This window comes from Triticum aestivum, chromosome 5D (assembly GCF_018294505.1).
Source record: "Triticum aestivum cultivar Chinese Spring chromosome 5D, IWGSC CS RefSeq v2.1, whole genome shotgun sequence".
In the NCBI taxonomy this organism is placed as follows: Eukaryota; Viridiplantae; Streptophyta; class Magnoliopsida; order Poales; family Poaceae; genus Triticum; species Triticum aestivum.
In genome coordinates, this window is record NC_057808.1 from 34,601,272 (window position 1) to 34,623,410 (window position 22,139).

Consider the following 22,139-nt stretch of genomic DNA (forward strand, 5'->3'; position numbering starts at 1 on the left):
TAATAAAAAAAGAATTAAATAAAATTAAATAATAATAATATGATTAATCAATTAAGATAATTAATTAATCTAAATTAAGCATAATTAATTAACCTAATCACTTTAATTAATTTAACTAAACCTGTTTAGTTAACTAAGTCAATGACCAGTGGGACCCACACGTCAGCGACCCAGTCAACACCTCTGTTGACTACTGATGTCATGGTGACGTCATGATGACATCAGCAAATACTATTCTGGATAATGTTGAATTAAATTAATTAAATAAATTCTAAAATGATTTAAAACTTTAGAAAATCATATAAAATAAACCGTAGCTCAGATGAAAATACTTTCTACATGAAAGTTGCTCAGAACGACGAGACGAATTCGGATACACAGCCCGTTCATCCGCCACACATTCCTAGCATTGCAAACACGCAACTTTCCCCCTCCGGTTCATCTGTCCGAAAAAGCGAAACACCGGGAATACCTTCCCGGATGTTTCCCCCTTCGCCAGTCGCTCCTACTACTACGTTAGGTCACCTCTAGCACCGCGTAATGCCATGTTACACTTTGTGATTCTTTGATTGCTCTGTTGTTTATTGTGTTTCCCCTCCGTTACTTCTTTCCGGTAGACACCGAGACCGACGCTGCTGCTACCCAGTACGACTACGGTGTTGACGACCCCTCCTTCTTGCCAGAGCAACCAGGCAAGCCCCCCCCCCCTTGATCACCAGATATCGCCTATTCTTCTCTATACTGCTTGCATTAGAGTAGTGTAGCATGTTACTGCTTTCGGTTAATCCTATTCTGATGCATAGCCTGTCATTGTTGCTATAGTTGTTACCCTTACCTGCTATCCTACTACTTAGTATAGGATGCTAGTGTTCCATCAGTGGCCCTACACTCTTGTCCGTCTGCCATGCTATACTATCGGGTCGTGATCACTAGGGAGGTGATCACGGGTATATACTTTATACTTTATATACATGACACATGTGGTGACTAAAGTCGGGTCAGCTCGTTGAGTACCCGCAAGTGATTCTGATGAGGGGGCTGAAAGGACAGGTGGCTCCATCCCGGTAGAGGTGGGCCTGGGTTCCTGACGGCCCTCGACTGTTACTTTGTGGCGGAGTGACAGGGCAGGTTGAGTCCACCTAGGAGAGAGGTGGGCCTGGCCCTGGTCGGCGTCCGCGGATACTTAAAAATAACATGCTTAACGAGATCTTGGTATTTGATCTGAGTCTGGCCACTGGCCTATACGCACTAACCAACTACGCGGGAACAGTTATGGGCACTCGACGTCGTGGTATCAGCCGAAGCCTTCGTGACGTCAGCGACGGAGCGGCGCGCGCCGGATTGGACTGGAACGCCTGCTAGGCTAGGTCTGCTTCCGGCCGCCCTCGCAACGTGCAGGTGTGCAATGGGCGATGGGCCCAGACCCCTGCGCCATAGGATTTAGACCGGCGTGCTGACCTCTCTGTTGTGCCTAGGTGGGGCTGCGACGTGTTGATCTTCCGAGGCCGGACATGACCCAGGAAAGTGTGTCCGGCCAAATGGGATCAAGCGTGTTGGGTTATGTGGTGCACCCCTGCAGGGAAGTTTATCTATTCGAATAGCCGTGTCCCTCGGTAAAAGGACGACCCGGAGTTGTACCTTGACCTTATGACAACTAGAACCGGATACTTAATAAAACACACCCTTCCAAGTGCCAGATATAACCCGGTGATCGCTCTCTAACAGGGCGACGAGGAGGGATCGCCGGGTAGGATTATGCTATGCGATGCTACTTGGTGAACTTACCATCTACTCTCTTCTACATGCTGCAAGATGGAGGTGGCCAGAAGCGTAGTCTTCGACAGGATTAGCTATCCCCCTCTTATTCTGGCATTCTGCAGTTCAGTCCACCGATATGGCCCTTTACACATATACACATGCATATGTAGTGTAGCTCCTTGCTTGCGAGTACTTTGGATGAGTACTCACGGTTGCTTTTCTCCCTCTTTCCCCCTTTCCTTTCTACCTGGTTGTCACAACCAGATGCTGGAACCCAGGAGCCAGACGCCACCGCCGATGACGACTCCTACTACACCAGAGGTGCCTACTACTATGTGCAGCCCGCTGACGACGACGAGGAGTAGTTTAGGAGGATCCCAGGCAGGAGGCCTGCGCCTCTTTCGATCTGTATCCCAGTTTGTGCTAGCCTTCTTAAGGCAAACTTGTTTAACTTATGTCTGTACTCAGATATTGTTGCTTCCGCTAACTCGTCTATGATCGAGCACTTGTATTCGAGCCCTCGAGGCCCCTGGCTTGTATTATGATGCTTGTATGACTTATTTATGTTTTAGAGTTGTGTTCTGATATCTTCCCGTGAGTCCCTGATCTTGATCGTACACGTTTGCGTGCATGATTAGTGTACGATTGAATTGGGGGCGTCACAGTCTTGGTGTTGATACTCATGAGGTTCATCTGATCTTGCCAAGTCATGTTGTGTCATCAGTGCTTCGGAAGTAGTGTTAGGTGTGAAGGCAGCTTGGGAACTGGTCAGTTCTGGAGCAAACAAACGAGTAACTCGTTGAGATGCTGGTACTGTTGAAGCGGATGCTGCAGCTAGTGGAGCAGGTGATACTGTGTTTGTAGATTTAGCCGGTAGACTTGGACCTTCTACTGCACTATAAGTACCAGCAGAATCTCGAGGGCAGATCCTTTTTCGTTTCACCCGACGAGTAACACCATTCCCTACTATATTCTTTTCCTTGCTCTTTTTTTACTTTGCCGTGTCAAGCCATACCCACAACACAAAAGAATAAAGTCGCTCTTCAGAACTCATTGATGCATGATACAGACAAGCAATACTTTGATGTAAGACAACCGTATGAGGATGGAATATGTAGGAAAAACAGGACGGCGTGACATATTCACAGCTACGATGTGTAAACTAAGCAGAAGGATTTTCAAGAAAATAGAAGTAATGCAAGCTAGACACCATATGAAAGATGCAACCAATATCACTCTGCCAAGTTAAAAGTGTCTTGTCATAAGTGGCATTTAGAAAAATTAGAAGCAGTACAATGTAGAAATTAATGCAAGATGCAACCACTATCAAACTGCCATGTTAAAAGCGTCCAATCATGAGTGACTGATGCGGGATACACAACAACAGTACTTTGATGTAAGAACGTTGTATGATAGATAGATGCAGTGTATTCTAGACACAGAAAGGCATGTTATATGCACATGTATAATATAAACTCAGCAAGTGCAATTTAATCAAAATAGAAGAAATACAGGCTAGACAACATATGCAACATGAAACCAATTATCACACTATCAACTTAGAGCAAGCACATGCGATGGTGGAGTACGGGAGATGAACTCATCATGCAGACTTGGGACTTCAACTTCATTAGCAGTAGCAGTGGAAAATCTAGAGTCTCTGTTTGCGTTGGTCCAGAGGACCACCAACATCCCCTAACTTACTCTTTTCCTTCCTATTTTCTGATATTGCCTTATGAAGTCAAAACCACAAGAAGATGAATAAAATTAGCTTTGCATAACTGGTTGATGCATGATATACAGACGAACACTACTTTGATGTAAGGCAAGCGCAGGATAGGAGGATGAAATATATACAAAAAAAAGACAGCATTGCATATTCACACGTACGATAGGAGGATGGAATATGTATGAAAAATAGTAAGCATAAGGCATTTCAACAAAATTAGAAGAAATGAAAGCTAGGCACCATATGAACATGCAACCAATATCACTCTATCAGGTAAAAAGTGTCTCGCCGTAAGTGCCATTTCAAGAAATTAGGAGCAATACAAGCTAGAAGACAATGCAAGATGTAACCTACATCACACTCCCAAGTTAAATGTGTCTTATGGGTAAGTGATCGTTGCAGGTATAAGTTGTAAGCTACGCAGATGCAATTCAACAAAATCAGAAGCAATACAAAGTAGACATCATACGGAACACGCAACCACATATAACAGTTCCAAGTTAGAGCAAGCACCTGTGATGGTGGAGTAGGGGAAATGTGCTCATCATCTACACGTATGTTCTAGAAACACGAACATGTGTCATACTCACAAGCATTATGTGTAAAGTAAGCAGATGCAATTCAACAAAGTTAGAAGCAATACAAGCTAGACATCATACACAACATGCAACCACGTATAATAGTGTCAAGTTAGAGCAAGCACCTGTGATGGTGGAGTAGGGGAGATGTGCTCATCATCTACACAGCTACGTTGACTGTCCAGCCTTGTGTTGTCTTGTGAATCTTGTTGGGAGGATGGCGGAGTAGAATCTGTAGAGACCCTCTGTTTGAGTTGCTCCGAAGGACCACCATCATCCACTGTCGGACTAATTTCCTTCAGCTGTATTGATTTTGCATTGTGAAGTCAAACCGATAAGAAAAAAGGAATAAAATTCGCTCTTCAGAACTCATTCATGAATGATACTAACGAACACTATTCGGATGAAAGGCAAACACATGATACGAGGATGGAATATGTACGAAAAACAGGACGACGTGACATATTCACACCTATGATGTGATAACTAAGCAGAAGGCATTTCAAAAAGTTAGAAGCACTACAAGCTAGACACCATATGAAAGGTGCAACCAATATCACTCTGCCAAGTTCAAACTGTCTGGCATTTCAACAAATTAGAAGCAGTACATGCTAGAAATTATATGCAAGACACAACCAATATCACAGTGGAGACTTAAAGGTGCCTTATCATAAGTGACTGATGCGGATATGCAAGAACAGTAGTCTGATGTAAGAACATGGTGTGATCAGGTATAGTATGTTCTAGAAACAGGAACACGTGTCATATTCACAGGCATTATGTGTAAAGTAAGCAGATGCAATTTAACAAAGTTAGAAGCAATACAAGCTAGACATCATACGCAACATGCAACCACATATAATAGTGCCAATTAGAGCAAGCACCTGTGATGGTGGACTAGGGGAGATGTGCTCATCATCTACACAGCTACGTTGATTGTCTAGCCTTGCGTTGTCTTGCGAATCTTGTTGGAGGATGGTGGAGTAAAATCTGTAGAGACCCTCCATTTCAGTTGCTCGGAAGGACCACCATCATCCAATGCCTTACCAATTTCCTTCCGCTTTATTGATTTTGCATTGTGAGGTCAAACCGACAAAAAAAAAGGAATAAAATTCGCTCTTCAGAACTCATTCATGCATGATACTGACAAACACTAGTCTGATGAAAGGCAAAGTCATGATACGAGGATGGAATATGTACGAAAAACTGGACGGCTTGACATATTCACACCTATGATGTGGTAACTAAGCAGAAGACACTTCAACAAATTAGAAGCACTGCAGGCTAGACACCATATGGAAGGTGCAATCAATATCACTCTGCCAAGTTAAAACAGTCTCGTCATAGGTGGCGTTCATCAAACTAGAAGCACTACATGCTATAAATCATATTCAAGATGCAAACCAATATCACACTGCCAACTTAAAGGTGTCCCATCATAAGTCACTGATGCAGGATACACAAGAAGTGTAGTTTCATGTAAGAACATGGCGTGATAGACAGATATAGTATGTACCAAAAACAGGAAAGCGTGTCATATTCACACGTATCATGTGTAAGCTAAGCAGATGCAGTTTACACTAATTAGGTGCAATACAAGCTAGACACCATATGCAACATGCAACCAGATATCATACTGCCAAGTTAGAGCAAGCACCTTGGATGGTGGAGTAGGGGAGCGGAGACTTGGAACTCGTAATGCACTAGCAGTACAAGGAGAATCTGTACAAATGCTCCGTTTATGTTGCTACAGAGGACCACCATCATCGCCTCCCTTACTCTTTTCCTTTCTCTTTTTTGATTTTGCCTTGTCAAGTCAAACCCATAAGAAAAAGGAATAAAATTTGCTCTTCAGAACTCATTGATGCATGATACTGATGAACACTACTTTCATGTAAGGCAGTGGTGACCCACAAGTATAGGGGATCAATTGTAGCTCTTTTCGATAAGTAAGAGTGTCGAACTCAACAAGGAGTAGAAGGAAATGACAAGTAGTTTTCAGTAAGGTAATATCTGCAAATGCTGAAATTATAAGTCGTTGAGTAGTTTGGTAGCAAGATAATTTGTAACGAGCAAGTAACAATAGTAGTAACAAGTATGCAGCAAGGTAGCCCAATCCTTTTGAGGCAAAGGACAGACCAAAACGGTCTCTTATGATAAGCAAAGCGTTCTTGAGGGTACATGGGAGTTTCATCTAGTCACTTTCATCATGTTGGTTTAATTCGTGTTCGCTACTTTGATAATTTGATATTTGGGTACACCGGTGCTTAGGTGCTGTTTTTACTTGAACAAACCTCCTATTTATGATTAACCCTCCCGCAAGCATCCGTAACTGCGAAAAAAGTATTAAGAATAAATTTAACCATAGCATTAAACTTTTGGGTCCAATCGGTCCCTTACAGAATAGTGCATAAACAGGGGCTTAAGCTTCTGTCACTCTCACAACCCACCATCTATTTACTACTCCACAATGCATTCCCTTAGGCCCAAATATGGTTAAGTGTCATGTAGTTGACGTTCACATAACACCATTAAGGGAATCACAACATACATACCATCAAAATATCAAACACATATCGAATTCACATGATTACTTGCAACATGATTTATCTTATGACTCAAGAACGAAAGTAACTACTCACAAATAATAAACATGCTCATGATCAGAGGAGTATTAAATAGCATCATGGATCTGAACATATAATCTTCCACCAAATAAACCATATAGTAATCAACTACAAGATGTAATCAACACTACTAGTCACCCACAGACACCAATATATAGTTCCGGTAACAAGATTGAATACAAGAGATGAACTAGGGTTTGAGATGAGATGGTGATGTTGAAGATGTTGATGGATATTGCCCTCCCCGAGATGGAAGAGTTGTTGGCGATGATGACGACGATGATTTCCCCCTCCGGGAGGAAAGTTCCCCTGACAGAATCGCTCCACCGGAGGGCAAAAATGCTCCTGCCAAAGTTCCGCCTCGAAACGGCGACGCTCCGTCCCGAAAACCTTCTCCTTTTTTTTAGGTCAAAATGACTTATATACCAGAAGATGGGCAGCGAAGGTGGACCGAGGAGGCCACAACCCACCAGGGCTCATTTGGGGGGCCTGGCGCGCCTAGGTGGGTTGTTCCCAACTGGTGGCCCCCCTCTAGTGGTTATTGGCTCGAATATTTTTTAAATAATCCATAAAAATTCTCCGTGAAGTTTCAGCTCATTTAAAGTTGTGCAGAATAGGTGGCCTGATGTAGCTTTTTCAGGTCCAGATTTCCAGCTGCCGGTATTCTCTCTCTTGATGTGTACCTTGCAAATTACTAGTAAGCAGCACGTGCAACGCACGTCTTTTGTTTGCCAGGCCAGGGTGTTGTATCAATGGACATTGTATGAGTAGTTCTCTCCTTGATGAACGGAACCTTGGCACTGTTGACTATTGTCGCCGAATTGCTTGATAAAAAAACCAATTGTTCAATTGTTCTTCTTTAGATTGCACCATTAAATTAGTGGTGCTATTTCACGATTAATTTGCATCCAGTTTCTTGATATTTAATTTTGTAGAAGATATGTATTATTCAATTTAGGAAATGATATGTATTATACCATATCAAAATATAACTATATCTACTTAGAAAAAAATAGGATATCACCCTACCATGGTAAACAACGGACTACACAGCTAGCAAGTCCTAGGTTGTCATAGGCAAAATATTTCCTTCTTCAAAATTCTCGCAAGGCACCATAAGTGAAATCATGCTGGAAAAACTTGCTTGAGAGCTCAACTGATTGCGCCTTTGATAAAGTGCAAAACATAGAGATACAAAGGGCAATTTGAGAAACATTATGTCCTTTCTTTGCACACAACTCCATAGTTGAAAGCGACGCCTTGACCAATCTATCTATGTATGCTCTAAATCAGCTCATTCCTCAAACTGTTATCCTGTTTTGCTTGCTCTTCAGTCTGCTACACTACTGCAGGGCATTGTAATAAATGCTGTATTATGTTGTTGAGCTGAATGAAATCTGGCGCCTCTGGCGCTCTCTGTTGTTAAAAAAAAAACATAGTAGGCAAGTTGTGTATTAGGATACTAAGACTACCACTCAGTTTACCGCCCAGTCTTTTGACAAATTTCAACCAAGGGTTCGCTCTGACAGGCCCATCATTTTGTCATATGTATGCTGGCATCGACTTGCTTTGTACTCCCTCCATTCCAAAGTTAGTATAAAGTTGGGTCATCTATTTTGGAACGGAGGGAGTAGTTATCAGGGCCTAGACTTTGGTTTCTTGATCGTCCATCCCGATGGGTGCCTGTCTGTACGTATTCTACTTCTTGGGGCATGAAACCTTCTCCTTGGGGCAAGGAAGTATAAGCTCAATGCAAATAAATAATGCATACCCCCAAGCACAAGCACCATGAAGAGGAATTGCCCCTTCTTCATCTTTGCACTGTAAGGTTGCTCCACCTTGCTGCAAAAGCTGAGCAGAGTAAAAGGTTCAGAAAGACAGAGAAAAATATTCAAGATAGCAATGCAAACCTGCACACAAGGTACACGGCCGTATAAGCATATCAGGTGAAGCACAGTACCTCATCAGAAGACTTGCAATTCAACTGCTGTAGCCTGATACCTGCCACCGCCTAATACTCTCGTCAGTTTTTTGTCGGGCCTAGGGATCATAACTATTGCAATTTCATTATTCTATATGCCTTTAACATTATAGAAAATCAAAACAAAAAGAACTCTGCAGGAGCACAAGCTACATGCCAATATGATTTTTGCCTTAACTTGAAAGGAATGGTAGAAACAAACAGTTCTCCAGTCAGTTTTTATTTTCTTTGAATAAGTACTTATAAATTCTAACACTTTTTTGCTAGTAACAGAACATCATGTCTTAGAAAGAAGCTTTGTTTTCTATGCCACCCACCATGGAACATATATCAACCAGTTAATAATTAATGCACCTTTGCTTCTAAGTAAGACATAGGAATAGTGTTTGTTTTTGGTGCAAGGGCAAACGGCTAACCACATATCAAAATCAAGTAAGGCTTAAAAAATGTCAGCACAATGCCTTCTGCTTTAGCATAACCCGATGAATACGAAATAAACAACCTTCTCAAAATGTGAAAAGCAGCAAATTGGAGCATTTCAGAAGCATATTTCTGTTTGACTCAAATGACATGTGAACAATGCCTAAATTCATAGAAGATAATTGCCAAGTTTGGACGCAAATTTAATTCATACCCAAACCTTGCAATCAGGTATAGACCATCAGAACCTCATCATTCCCATACCAAAAACACCTCACAGTTCACATGCATCAGAGCTGAAGCCAGTTTATTCAACAACAGTGAAGGCACTAATCGGCGACTAATCCACTCACCCTCCTGCAGGAAGTTGAAAAGCATGTAGTTAAAACGTGTTGTTTGTTCTGCAATCAAATTTAGATGGAGTAATCTTCACTTGCATAGATACAACAACTCTGATCTCTAAAACCTAACCACAATAGCAAGGATCTGGATAAAATGGAGGCAAAACTTGAATTCAACCTAAGCGACGTGGGCGCTCCCTGACTTCTACGTGGTGTCAAGCTATGCCTTGTACGTTGTTACATCCAAACTGTAGTTAGTTTTCAGTTCTTCTGTGTCTCTGACAACATTAAGATAAGCCAGATCATCATGACACATTGTCAGAGAGACAGATACCATGTTCTCATGATGAATTCAGAGATGCCGATGTGAATAATTATTAGCAGTTTCATAGTTATATAATGTGTGAAGTAGATCAGATATAGGAAACTTAATAAGAAAAAATGCTTGAAACAAAAGAGTTTATGTTATTTCTCCCTGATAATTGTGAGTTTACTGAACCAATATATCTGGTTGGTGTCTCTCAGTCTAATTCTGTACATGCTTACATAAATTGGGTGAGCCAGAAACAATTGTGAATTGGTGAGCAACATTCTTAAACAATATGAGCCTCAACCTTGATGAGACATCGGAACAGTGATTTTCAAAATATAACTCTACATAATGTATAATGACACTGAAGAATTACAGTTTCCATCTATCTCTCTCACAGCATGCACGTTCATTCAGCATGACATGGGTACAATATGGATAACTCAAAAAACAAACTAAGAATTTCAAAATGATGTGAAGAAAAAATTGGTCAGAACTGCAAAAGGAGGTGATCTCAAAGTTATTTTACACTAACCACTCACCCTCTTAACATCAGGTAAGGTTATCAACTAACAGACTTGCCAAATTAACACTTATGTATCTTTTATAAATGAAAACAGTAGTACTTTCTCGTATCAGATGACACTTTTATCTGACTTGCCGGCTAGCTGGCTAGACAAAACATCAACAGTTAGTTTTTTGTTCTTCTGTATTAGTCTGACAACATTAAGAAACATAAAGTGCAAAATAAATAAATTTAGTTTTTCTGTTGTGAGAGAATAAGGAAAGAACAGAGAAACAATAAAGCTATTCTTGCCTTGCTGATCTGAAACCCCATTTCTTCAGTGTTTAACATGGAGGCAACAAACCTGTGATTAAATGTTTTCTCATTCAGTCTACGTCACCCATCGAAAAAATTATGATTGAACAAATGATTTGTACAACTATCACTGGGATTAGAAGACAATTGTTATAGATCTTTTTTTCGCAGGCAAATGCTCAAGAGCTCAGAAAACAGAACAATAGTGTTCCTCAAAAGCTTAGAAAAATGCTACATTAGGAGTGAAGCATTAAAATAAAAGAGGCTCACCTGGCATAAGATTCACAAACCTCTGCTATCAAGGCTGCATATTCTACCAACTTCCTGTGTAGAAGAAATAAAAAAGTTTGATATGAGGGAAACTTTCTATGAAAATGTTCACAGGATATGTTTACGGGAATCACATGGCCAAAATAAATCTTAGCTTTCTTACATGACCAAGAATAGTCTTAAATCAATGCTTCAGTAGTAATTCACTGAAAAATAACATATCTAGAAACAACATGAAGGAGAGGAGTTTATCCTGGACTACATCATATAGATTACCTTGATTCACCTCACATGCAGCCTGCTTGGATCTCTTATCAAACGCCCTTGTCGACATGACACATAAAAGATCTTCAGAACCAACATGAGAGAGAGAGGTGGTTAAGTTAGCAAATGGTAATAAGAAGGGTAAATGAAGAATCGACGTCCAGAATCAATGTAGACGATCTGCAGCAGCACCAAGAATCGGTCTCCAGAATCGATATAGACGATCTGCAGCTGCACCAATCGTTTAGACAAGTATGTATCCAATTAGGAGCCATATTTAACATTACAATCAACAGAATCAAAAAAGGAACTCGGGAATCCGCAATTCCGAACAGGTAGGATGAGATGATCGATCTCATATATCAGCTGAGAGTGCAACCAAAAGATTCGATGGTTGCATATCTTATAACTATGAGAAAGTCTAGGATTCAGCAATCGGTTGTCTGAATTTTGTTTTGCAATCGAGTGCCTATGGTTTGAAGGCCTGGATGAAAGATAAGCACTAAAAGTCCAAAACAGACTGATCTAAGCTATAATAAAAACAAACAATTAAGTTTCGTCCGACAAAGAGTTGCAGCACGACAATAGAGCGGATGCCAAAATCCAAACCTCAACTTTGCATCACCGAGAAGAGTACGGAGATCTTCTTGTCCAGGAAGCTCGTCCTCGTGCACCATCACTTCCTCACTGGACAGAACAAATTAATCCAGCAACTTAGTGATCCTAAAAGATTAACACCACAATCTTTGAGGCAATAACACAAGCACCTAGTGCAGCGGAGAGTGATGTGCGCGTGGGTCGCTTGCTCGTGGAGGTGTGGAAAAGTCCAATGGCGACCAGCGGCTCGCGGCTCCCGCGGCGGGCGGTTCCAGCAGTGGCTCCAGCGGCGGGCCGGCTCCGACGCAGCCTGTGGCGGCTCGAGCTGTGGGGCAGCTCCGACGCGACCTGCAGCGGCGGCGCGACCTGCGGCGGCCCCAGCTGCGGGCGGGGGCGGCTCCAGCAGCGGGCGGCGAAGGGCGCGGGGGCCGGGGCGGCTCCGGCTCTACCCGCGGCGGGCGGCGAAGGGCGCGGGGGGCGGGGCGCGGCTCCGTGTTAGATCCCGAGAAGTATCCGTAAGAATTTCTATGGAATTTCTATGAATTCTGAGCGTATGGGTATGAGGTAAGAGGAACGCTAGGGTTCCGGTATATTAGCCATCGCGGCGATTTGAGGAAAAGTGATCAAGATGCTCTCTCTCCAGCCACAACCCGGCTAGTTATAGGCAATGGTTTAACCCAGCTGGTAACACTATAAACTAATAAAGAACTGTTACAACGGTAAAATAGATCTACGGCTAGGATGAGACTTGTGCTCTCGTCGCATCTGGACCCTTGGTTTACTAAACCGGTATTTGCCTAAAACGGTTCAGTAACTACATCTTCAGAGCTAGCACTTCAGGTTCTGACATTGCTCCCCTCTTGAAACACGACGTGCCCTCACGGCGTGTGCTCTGCTTCTGGCCAAGCTTGAGTTGTTGCTTTGAAGAATTCGGGGAACGTATATTTGATGAAATCTGCGTCCTCCCAGGTGGCATCTTCTGCAGTTAAATTCTGCCACTAAATAAGCCACTGGACAACCGGTGTGTTGTGCTTGGGAATTTGCCTGACTTGCAGAACTGCCGCTGGACCAGTTTTGATCGTTCCATCTGCATTCACCATTGGTAAGTGGGGACTGGGAATGGATTTGTCTCCGATGTGTTTCTTGAGCTGGCTCACGTGGAACACCGGATGAATCTTGACATCTGCAGGAAACTGGAGCTTGTAAGCTGACTGTCCCACCTTTTGTGTGATTAAGAAAGGGCCGTAGTATCTGTTTTGGAGTTTCAGAGCTCCTCGAAACCCAAAAGCTGCCAGTCTGTATGGGGCCATTTTCAGATAAACTAGCTCCCCAACTTGAAAAACTCTTTCCACTCTTTTCATATCAGCATAGTGTTTCATCCTATTTTGTGCTTGTTGTAAGTTGCTCTTTGGCAGATCCAACATTTGTTGTTTAGAACTGAGGAAATCATGTGCCTCCTTTTCCTCAGGACCAGGAATTGCTAATTCAGAAATGAGGGGAGGGGGAAATCCATATAGGGCTTGAAATGGAGACGTCCTCAAGGCGGTGTGGTATGTGGAATTGTACCAATATTCAGCCAGAGACAGCCAAGAGACCCACTTTTTTGGTTCATTAGTAGTCATACACCTCAAATAAGTTTCCAGGCATTGGTTTACTCGCTCTGTTTGACCATCTGTTTGAGGGTGATACGCTGTACTATACCTTAATTCCACATGTAATGCAGCAAATATATCTTTCCAGAGCTGACTTGTAAAAATCCTGTCTCTGTCAGATATAATAAGCTTCAGAGGTCCATGCAGCCTGATGATATGATCAACAAAAGCTTGAGCTACACTCAGAACAATATATGGATGGGAGAGGGATGAAATGAGAGTATTTGATAAATCTGTCCACCACCACCATAATAACTTCTTTGCCCTGAGAGTTTGGAAGGCCTTCAATGAAATCCATGGTCACATGTTGCCATGCCATGTCAGCTACAGGGAGGGGATCTAGTAAGCCTGGTTGCAAGCAGTTTTCATGTTTTGCTCTCTGGCAAACAGGACATGCAACTATAAATGTTTCCACTTCATGTTTCAACCCTGGCCAATAGAAAATGTTCTTAATTCTCTGATATGTAGCTCTCATCCCTGAGTGGCCTCCTATAGGTGAGCTATGGAGAGCATGTAATAGCTGAGTTCTCAATGCAGGATTATTCCCTACCAGAATTTTTCCTTTGTATCTGATTATCCAAGCATGTATGGTATAATCTGAGTTATCAGTAGGCTATTGCAGCAGCAGTTGCTCCAGTAATTTCTTACTGATTGGATCTTGCTGATAACTCATTAACAAATCTTCTGCCCATATAGGTGTAATGACTGACAGAGCAAAACAACTTGGAAGTACACCTTGTTGGTGCTTCCTTTCTTATACTAGATTTTGAAATTAAATTCCAGTAACTTCATCATCAGTTTATGTTGCACTCCCTCAGTAATTTTCTGGCCAGTAATGAACTTGAGAGACTGCTGATCTGTTTTGATAGTGAGTTCATTTCCTAGCAGATAGTGTCTCCATTTTTTAATGCTTCTAATATAGCCAAAGTTTCCTTCTCATATGTGGACATAGCTGCATTTCTGGGGCACATAGCTGAACTGTAGTATGCTAGGGGCCTGCCCTGTTGCATGATCACAACTCCTATTCCTTTACCTGAAGCATCTGTTTCCAATACAAATGGTAAAGAAAAATTTGGTAGTGCCAAGACAGGTGCTGTGATCAAGGCTTTCTGTAACTGAGCAAAAGTTTGGTTGTGTTCCTGTTTCCATGCAAACTGCCCTTTCTTTAACAAATCATGCAGAGGTCTGCAAATTTTTCGATACCCCTTGATGAATCTTCTATAATATCCAGCTAAACCCAAGAAACTTCTCAGTTTAGTAACAGAGTCAGGTATTGGCCACTCAGCAATAGCAGCTATTTTCTTGGGATATGTAGCCACTCCTTCTGCAGAAATCACATGTCCTAAGTATTCCACTTGTTGTACAGCAAAAACACTCTTGGACATTTTTGCAAATAGCTGATGTTCTTTTAATAATTGTAACACTATTTGAAGATGTTCCTGGTTCTCCTTGAGATTTTTACTGTATATTAAAATATCATCAAAGAATACCAATACAAACTTCCTCAAGTATGGCCCAAAAATGTTGTTCATTATAGCTTGGAATGTTCCTGGAGCATTTGATAAACCAAAAGGCATAACTAAATATTCAAAGTGGCCCAAAAATGTTCTGAATGCAGTTTTTTGTATATCATCAGGATGCATTCTGATCTGATGATAGCCTGATCTGAGATCAATATTAGAAAAAATATTGAGCCCCATGCAATTCATCCAAGAGATCTTCTATCACTGGTATAGGAAACTTGTTCTTAATTGTTAAAGAATTAAGTTTCCTAAAATCAGTGCATAGCCTCATTGAGCTATCTTTCTTCCTCACTAGTATAATAGGAGCTGCATAAGGGCTTTGACTGTGCCTGATGAGGTGAGCAGCTAGCAGTTTCCTAATCTGATCTTCCATCTCTTGTTTCTGGTGTTGAGGAACTCTATAAGGTCTCACATGAGGTGGAGTTGCACCAGGAACTAAGGGAATAGTGTGGTCCAGAGCCCTTTCAGGTGGTAATGACTTGGGCTCTTCAAACAGATCAGCATACTCTAGCAGTAACTTTTGGATTTGAGGAGGAGTTTGTGTGCCTTCTGGTGCTTCCATTAATATGTTGTGCACTTGTAAGAGGAGACTTTCTACTCCTTTATCTAATAGCTCCATCTTTTCTGCTGGTACTTCCTTAACTGGTTGGGAAGTATTGAAAATTGCAGTAGTAACAGTCTGATTTCCTTCTTGTGTGAAACTGAATGTATGTTTGGGAATGTTGAATGATACAGGACTGACTATAGTCATCCAATCATATCCCAAAATGACATCATGGCTAGGCAGTGTTAGTACTCTAAAATTATGTTGGAGTTTCAGTTTAGCTAGTTGAAATTTGCAGTTAGGTACTACTGCAGAAGATAATAATCTGCCTCCTCCAGCCTGCTATAGTTCTTTGTTTGACAGGTAACATCTGACAGTTGGCCTTAACATCAAAATCTTGGTTAATAAAGGAGGAAGTACTGCCAGAATCTAGCAAGGCTACTGCTCTTTTTCCATTAATGTGGATTATAACTGTAGGAGTTGGTACAGGTAGCTGATGACCAAGTGCATGTACAGAGATGAACATTGCTTGTTCTCCTTCCTCTGTATTTTCAGGTTGCTCTTGTTGATCAATTTCCTCATTATCAATTACAATTTGATCTGGCTCCTCTTGTTGCAGCAAATGTATATTAGGAATTAATTTACATTTGTGACCATGTTGCCATTTATCTCCACATCTCCAACATTCCCCTACTTTTCTGATTCTCTGACCATTGTTACAGGCACTTCAGCTTGCTTGGTAGGAACTTGCTGCTGTTGTTGTGGTTGAACTACAGTGATACTATGTTTTGTTGGAGGAGTCCAAGTGGATTTCTGATAGAAGTTCTTGAATGGTGTAGCTTGCTTCTTACTGGTAGTGGCTATGTGTGGATGATTAGGTTCTATGTCTTTTGCCATACAGTAAGCCTCTGTCAGTGTTTGAGGTCTGAAAGGCCTAAGTTGAAATTTAATTCCCTCTCTTAGACCATTCACATAACACCTCACAAACCACAGTTCTCCCAGTTCAGGATTTTCCTCTTGCACATCTGCCATTAAATCTTCAAACATTTTAGTTTATTCAGATACAGAATAATGCATCTGTTTGATTGAGTTAAACTTTTCTGTCAGATCATATGAACCCTTGTCAGAAAATCTTTTAACTACTTCTGCACCAAATTCTTTCCAATTGAGCTGCTTCTTCAACAGACCAGATCTCCTTAGCCATACATCAGCATCATCAACAATGTACATCTGAGCTAATGAGACTTTGTACTCCTCTGGAGGTCTAGACATTTGGAAGTACTTGTTACATTGTCTTATCCACCCCACTGGGTCTGTTCCAGAAAATCTAGGAAAATCCAACCTAGGTCCTTTTGTAACTGATTTCATGAACTGAGCCTGCATATCCTGCTCATAAGTTCTGTAGTATCCCTACCACAATTGCCTGTCTCTGTTTTGCTGGTAAAACTAGTTGAATGCAGGAGTGTGTGCATTATGTCTACCAATAACAGGAGTTCCTATCCCACTAGCAGTGTCATTTCTACCTTGCTGAGTATAACCAGGAGGCACTGTAACTCTGTTTGTTCTGATAGGAGGTAGGTTCTGTAACTGAATATCTTCCAGCTGCTTAGTCTTCTCTTTTTCTGTTGCTAAATTCTAACTTCTTGTTCTTGCGTTTGTTCTCTATGCAGAGTAGGAGATTTGACCACCGGTGCTGAACTAGACGGATTATCTTGCTGGGCATCAGGTTGAGAAGTTTTAACCAAAGTTGTTAGAACAGTGCTGATTGTTGCTAGTTGCTTGCTCAAATCATGCACAACTTGCTCCACTGTACCCACTGTTTCAGAGATCTGTCCTTGCTTGGCTCCAATTACTTGCACTTCCTCATGTAACTTGGACATCTGGTTCTGCATCTGTGCACTTTCCTATTGCAGCACCCCGAAATCATCTCGCAAGGACATAACGTCATGAAGATCTGCTTCATCAATTGCCTTGGAGCGCCCCATCACCTTGATCTGAGGAGGAGAGAAGGAATTTTACTGCCGGATTCACCCGGTAACCCGGCTCTCTGCTCAGATCCTGCCGCCTACTCGATCCTCGCAACCGATGCTGCAAGAACCAGCGATGGACAGGGAATTTTACCGCTGGAGAAATGTTCTCCCGCAACCCTTCCGCGCTACTGGTTTGCAGCCGAACAATTTGCCGCCTCCTGGGCCGCCCCGATACCGATCGCCGCCTCCAACGCCGCCCTGGTACAGATCTCTGCTCTTAACGTCAGATCACCGCCCCTAGCGCCGCCTATGCTCAGATCGATCCCGATCGACACCTAGGGTGGGAATTGGGTGGGATTACTCTTTCTCTAGACAAAATTTTTGTGGCCGAGGGAAAACCTTGCTCTAAGTACCAATTTATTAGATCCCGAGAAGTATCTGTAAGAATTTCTATGGAATTTCTATGAATTCTGAGCGTATGGGTATGAGGTAAGAGGGACGCTAGGGTTCCGGTATATTAGCCATTGCGGCGATTTGAGGAAAAGTGATCAAGATGCTCTCTCTCCAGCCACAACCTGGCTAGTTATAGGCAATGGTTTAACCCAGCTCGTAACAGTAAACTGATAAAGAACTGTTACAACGGTAAAATAGATCTACGACTAGGATGAGACTTGTGCTCTCGTCGCATCTGGACCCTTGGTTTACTGAACCGGTATTTGCCTGAAACGGTATAGTAACTACATCTTCAGAGCTAGCAGTTCAGGTTCTGACAGTCCGGCTATACCCGCGACGGCTCCAGCGGCGGGCGGCGAAGGGCGCTGGGCGGGGCGGCGAAGGGTGCGGGAGGAGGAGGAGTGGCCGAGAGTGGGCGATAGGTCGTGCGGGCAGTTTTGTTTTTGTTTTTAAATGGCGGCGTGGGCTGGGTTAGCGATAGATGGTTTGTGCCTTAATGCGTGGTTTGCAGCGTTAAACACCGAAGGATTAAGGGCCATTAGATCTTGCTAATGGATGGTTCTGATTGTTTGGATCTGGCATCTCTCTTCCTTTTATAAGGGGTAGTAGATGAAAGAAAAGGCATTAGAATTACTCCAAAAAGCATTATTATGGATAAAAACATTATAAATAACAGTAAGAAAACATGATGCAAAATGGACGTATCAACTCCCCCAAGCTTAGACCTCGCTTGTCCTCAAGCGAAAACCAAAATCGAAAAACATGTCCACATGCTTTGAGAGAGAGGTGTCGATAAAAACAATATACGGACATAGAAGCATCATGTTGATTATTATAACAGCAACAAAATTAAACATAGGACTTTTATCATAGAACTTGCATCATATACTTCCCATGAATAAGTAACAGTTCATCACATAATCGAAGTATAAAGCAAAAACTCTATTAGAAACCAACAAACTATATTCTTAGTCAACTTTGCAACTACAATTCATCAACTTTTCAGGAAGGGTCAGGTGTCGGAGCCTTTAGGCAAGTCCACATACTCAACCATCATATAGTCTTCTATGATTGCTAACACTCACCTTGTACCCATGAGCAAAACGTTTCAACCGAACACATAGAAAGATATGGGCTTATAGTTTCGCCTCCCAACATACTCACCTCAAGGGTGATGTCAACAATAATAACACATGCTATCTATATTCGACTGGACATATGTGCCTAGATCATTCCTCACCACATGATGCTTGCCAAAAGAGAAAATAAAAAGGAATAGAAGGAAAACTTTGACTCTTTGCATAAAAGTAAATACATAAAAGTAAAAGATAGGCCCTTCACAGAGGGAAGCAGAGGTTGCCATGCGCTTATTTGTTCGCATGCTCAATCCCTTAGTGCAAGAGAATGTCACATTGTATTGTCCCTTAAGATGACAACCTTTATTATGCAGTCTTTCGATTTTATTCTTTGCCATCCAAGTTCGTACAACGCTCAATTTTCTCTTACACTAAATGATCTCAGATATTTAGAAGCAAATTTTATTGTCTTTTTGCACCGATGACAACTTACTTAAGGGATCTTGCTCAATCATAGGTAGGTATGGTGGATAGTTGAAAAGATTTGGGTTTAAGGGTTTTTGGATGCACAAGTAGTATCTCTACTTAGTGCGGAATTTTTGGCTAGCAAAGATAGGGGCAAGCATCACATGTTGAAGGATTTATGACAATATGACTTCTATGTGAATATAAACAAACATAAACCATTAAGTTGTCTTCCTTGTCCAACGTCAACAATTTTGGCATATAATATTTTGATGAGGGCTCACAATCACAAAATATTTCTAGGATAGTATATTTATATGTGAATCTTCTCTTCCCTTATTAATTCTTTCATGAGTTGCATCATTGACTAATGCTATGTTTGTCAATCTCTAATAAAATTTCCTACTTATACTTTTCCTTAGGTGGTGCCATCACCTACCATAGGATTAGTATATGACATTATTGATTTATTTCCTTTCTCTTTTTCTTTCTTTCTTTCTTATTTCTTTTCTTTTCTTTATTTGCAACAAGAAAGTAAAGAAAGCAAAAACTCAAACTAAACTTTATTATATAACTTGCACACGATTACAATGATAGATCACTAAGCAAACTCTCAAAGAGGAAAGGATCGAACTAAATTTTATTTCATCTAAAGCAAAAAGATCGAACTAAGATAAGTAAAAGCAAAAATATAGTGGGATGATACGATACCGGGGCAACTCCCCCAAGCTTGGCGGTAGCCAAGGGGAGTGCCCATACCCGATACTCAGTTCTCCCTTGGTGGTGATGATAATTGTGCCTTCAACCTTTTCATATTGTAGTTGAGGAGAGCAATCTCCTCCTTTAAATCATCGACCTCCAAATCCAGCTTCAAGATCTTGTCACATAAATCCCCTTTGCTTTTCTGCCTAAAACGAAGAGGAATTGATCGGTTAGTCCTTTTAGGGAGACTGGACTTCTTGAACTTCACGTGCATATCCCCTGGTTGAGGTAGAGGGACATCCTCCTCGTCCGAGCTTGAATCATCGATCCTCATCAAGTGAGCATCCTCCTCATCATCAGTAGTTCGACCATAAGGAGATAAGTGTGCAAGTGCGATAAGTCGACTAGAGGGGGGTGAATAGGCGATTTTTACAAATTCGTCACTGAGGAATTTCAGGGTGAGGAAATTCCTAAGTCACGAACGACTAGCAGCGGAATAAGTACTCAGATGCAAACATAACAGAACAGAAGCACAGTGATCATGATGAAATGAAAACAAGCACAGAGTACAGAAAGCGTAAACACAGGATAAGCAGGCTGAAGACAAACTGGCTGAAGAAATTGAGCTGAGGAAATTGAGAAAGTCTTCAGTCAAAGTCTTCAAACAGTAGCGATCAAGTACACAACACAGTAATGAGGAAACGGAACCAGGTAGCTCGGTGAAGACAGTGATTTGGTAGACCAGTTCCAACTGCTGTGACAGTTGTACGTCTGGTTGGAGCGGCTAGGTATTTAAACCTGAGGACACACAGTCCCGGACACACAGTCCTCACCGTATTCTCCTTGAGCTAAGGTCATACAGACCTCGCCCAATCACTCGTGGTAAGTATTCAGGTGACCTCCAAACCTTCACAAACTCGGTCACTCGGCGATCCACAATTTCCTCTTGGATGCTCTAGACCATGACTCCTAACCGTCTGGAAGATGCACAGTCTTCCAAGGTAACAAGCATCGGATCCACACAGGAACAATCTCTTCAGTGATTCTCAATAACTTTTGGGTTTGTAGGTGTTTGGGTTTGGGTTTTCATCACTTTATGATTTTCGCTCAAAGTCCTCAGAGGATGGGATGCTCTCAATGACAAGTGTCAGTTTCTCTCAGAGCAGACAACCAGCTAGTGGTTGTAGGGGGGCGGCTATTTATAGCCTAGGGAGCAGCCTGACATGATAAGACATAAATGCCCTTCAATGATATGACCGTTAGGTGGGTAAGATATTTTGGAACAGCTGGCACATAACACAGCAATGGTCGGAAATTTGAGCTCTCAAATTCCTCAGGGCTATCATGTTCCTCACTTGTAGGTAATCCGCACTGGTGAATTCCTAACTCCTCAGTCAGAACAAATTCCTCAGAGACTAGAAGAGCTTCGTCCCTGTCACTGAAGAAATTGACTGAACTGTATGAGATTTCCAATGGCTTCACTCGAAGGGATTGGTAGGTGTAGGATTTTGAGATGAGCATCACTTGGAAACTTTTCCTTAGTTTTTCCTCGACCCCCTTTAACAGTATGGTGTTTCCTATGACTCAAGAAAGAGAAAATGAAACTACAAAAACAAAAGTCTTCACGTTTCATAATCCTCGCATGAATATCAAGTCTTCACAGTCACACCAATTTCTTCACTTTCAAAGTCTTCAGAAAGCCGAAGTCTTCAGTTGAAGACATTCATTTTTAGGGTTCGACTTTCTCTGTAAATATCAAACTCCTCATAGACTTATTGACATGTGTACACTCACAAACACATTAGTCCCTTAACCTATCAGTCTTTAATACACCAAAATCACTAAGGGGCACTAGATGCACTTACAAAGCCCCCATAGGTCTTTGGATCAACAATGAGATGTGAGACATAGCTCTCTCCGTCTGAGTTTTGGGACAACATATTTTCAGATCTGCGCAGAAAACATCAAGAAAAGAGGACAGAGGATTTTCTCCGTGATACGGTGGTTAACAAGTTCGGGAAGTATATATAGATTTTTATCTTGGAGGACAAGTACACCA

General features: G+C 41.8%; 2 long non-coding RNA genes across 2 annotated transcripts; both read right to left on the reverse strand.

Annotated features, from left to right (window-relative positions):
* Positions 1 to 7,817: 7,817 nt before the first annotated feature.
* LOC123119255 (uncharacterized) lies at positions 7,818 to 10,555 on the reverse strand. The gene is made up of 3 exons (XR_006458570.1): positions 9,613 to 10,555; positions 8,653 to 9,450; positions 7,818 to 8,543 (listed from the first exon to the last, which is right to left on the reverse strand). It is a non-coding gene; the product is annotated as an uncharacterized lncRNA (long non-coding RNA).
* On the reverse strand, positions 10,556 to 12,323 carry LOC123119256 (uncharacterized). The gene is made up of 5 exons (XR_006458571.1): positions 11,866 to 12,323; positions 11,708 to 11,785; positions 11,111 to 11,329; positions 10,835 to 10,888; positions 10,556 to 10,613 (listed from the first exon to the last, which is right to left on the reverse strand). It is a non-coding gene; the product is annotated as an uncharacterized lncRNA (long non-coding RNA).
* Positions 12,324 to 22,139: the final 9,816 nt, after the last annotated feature.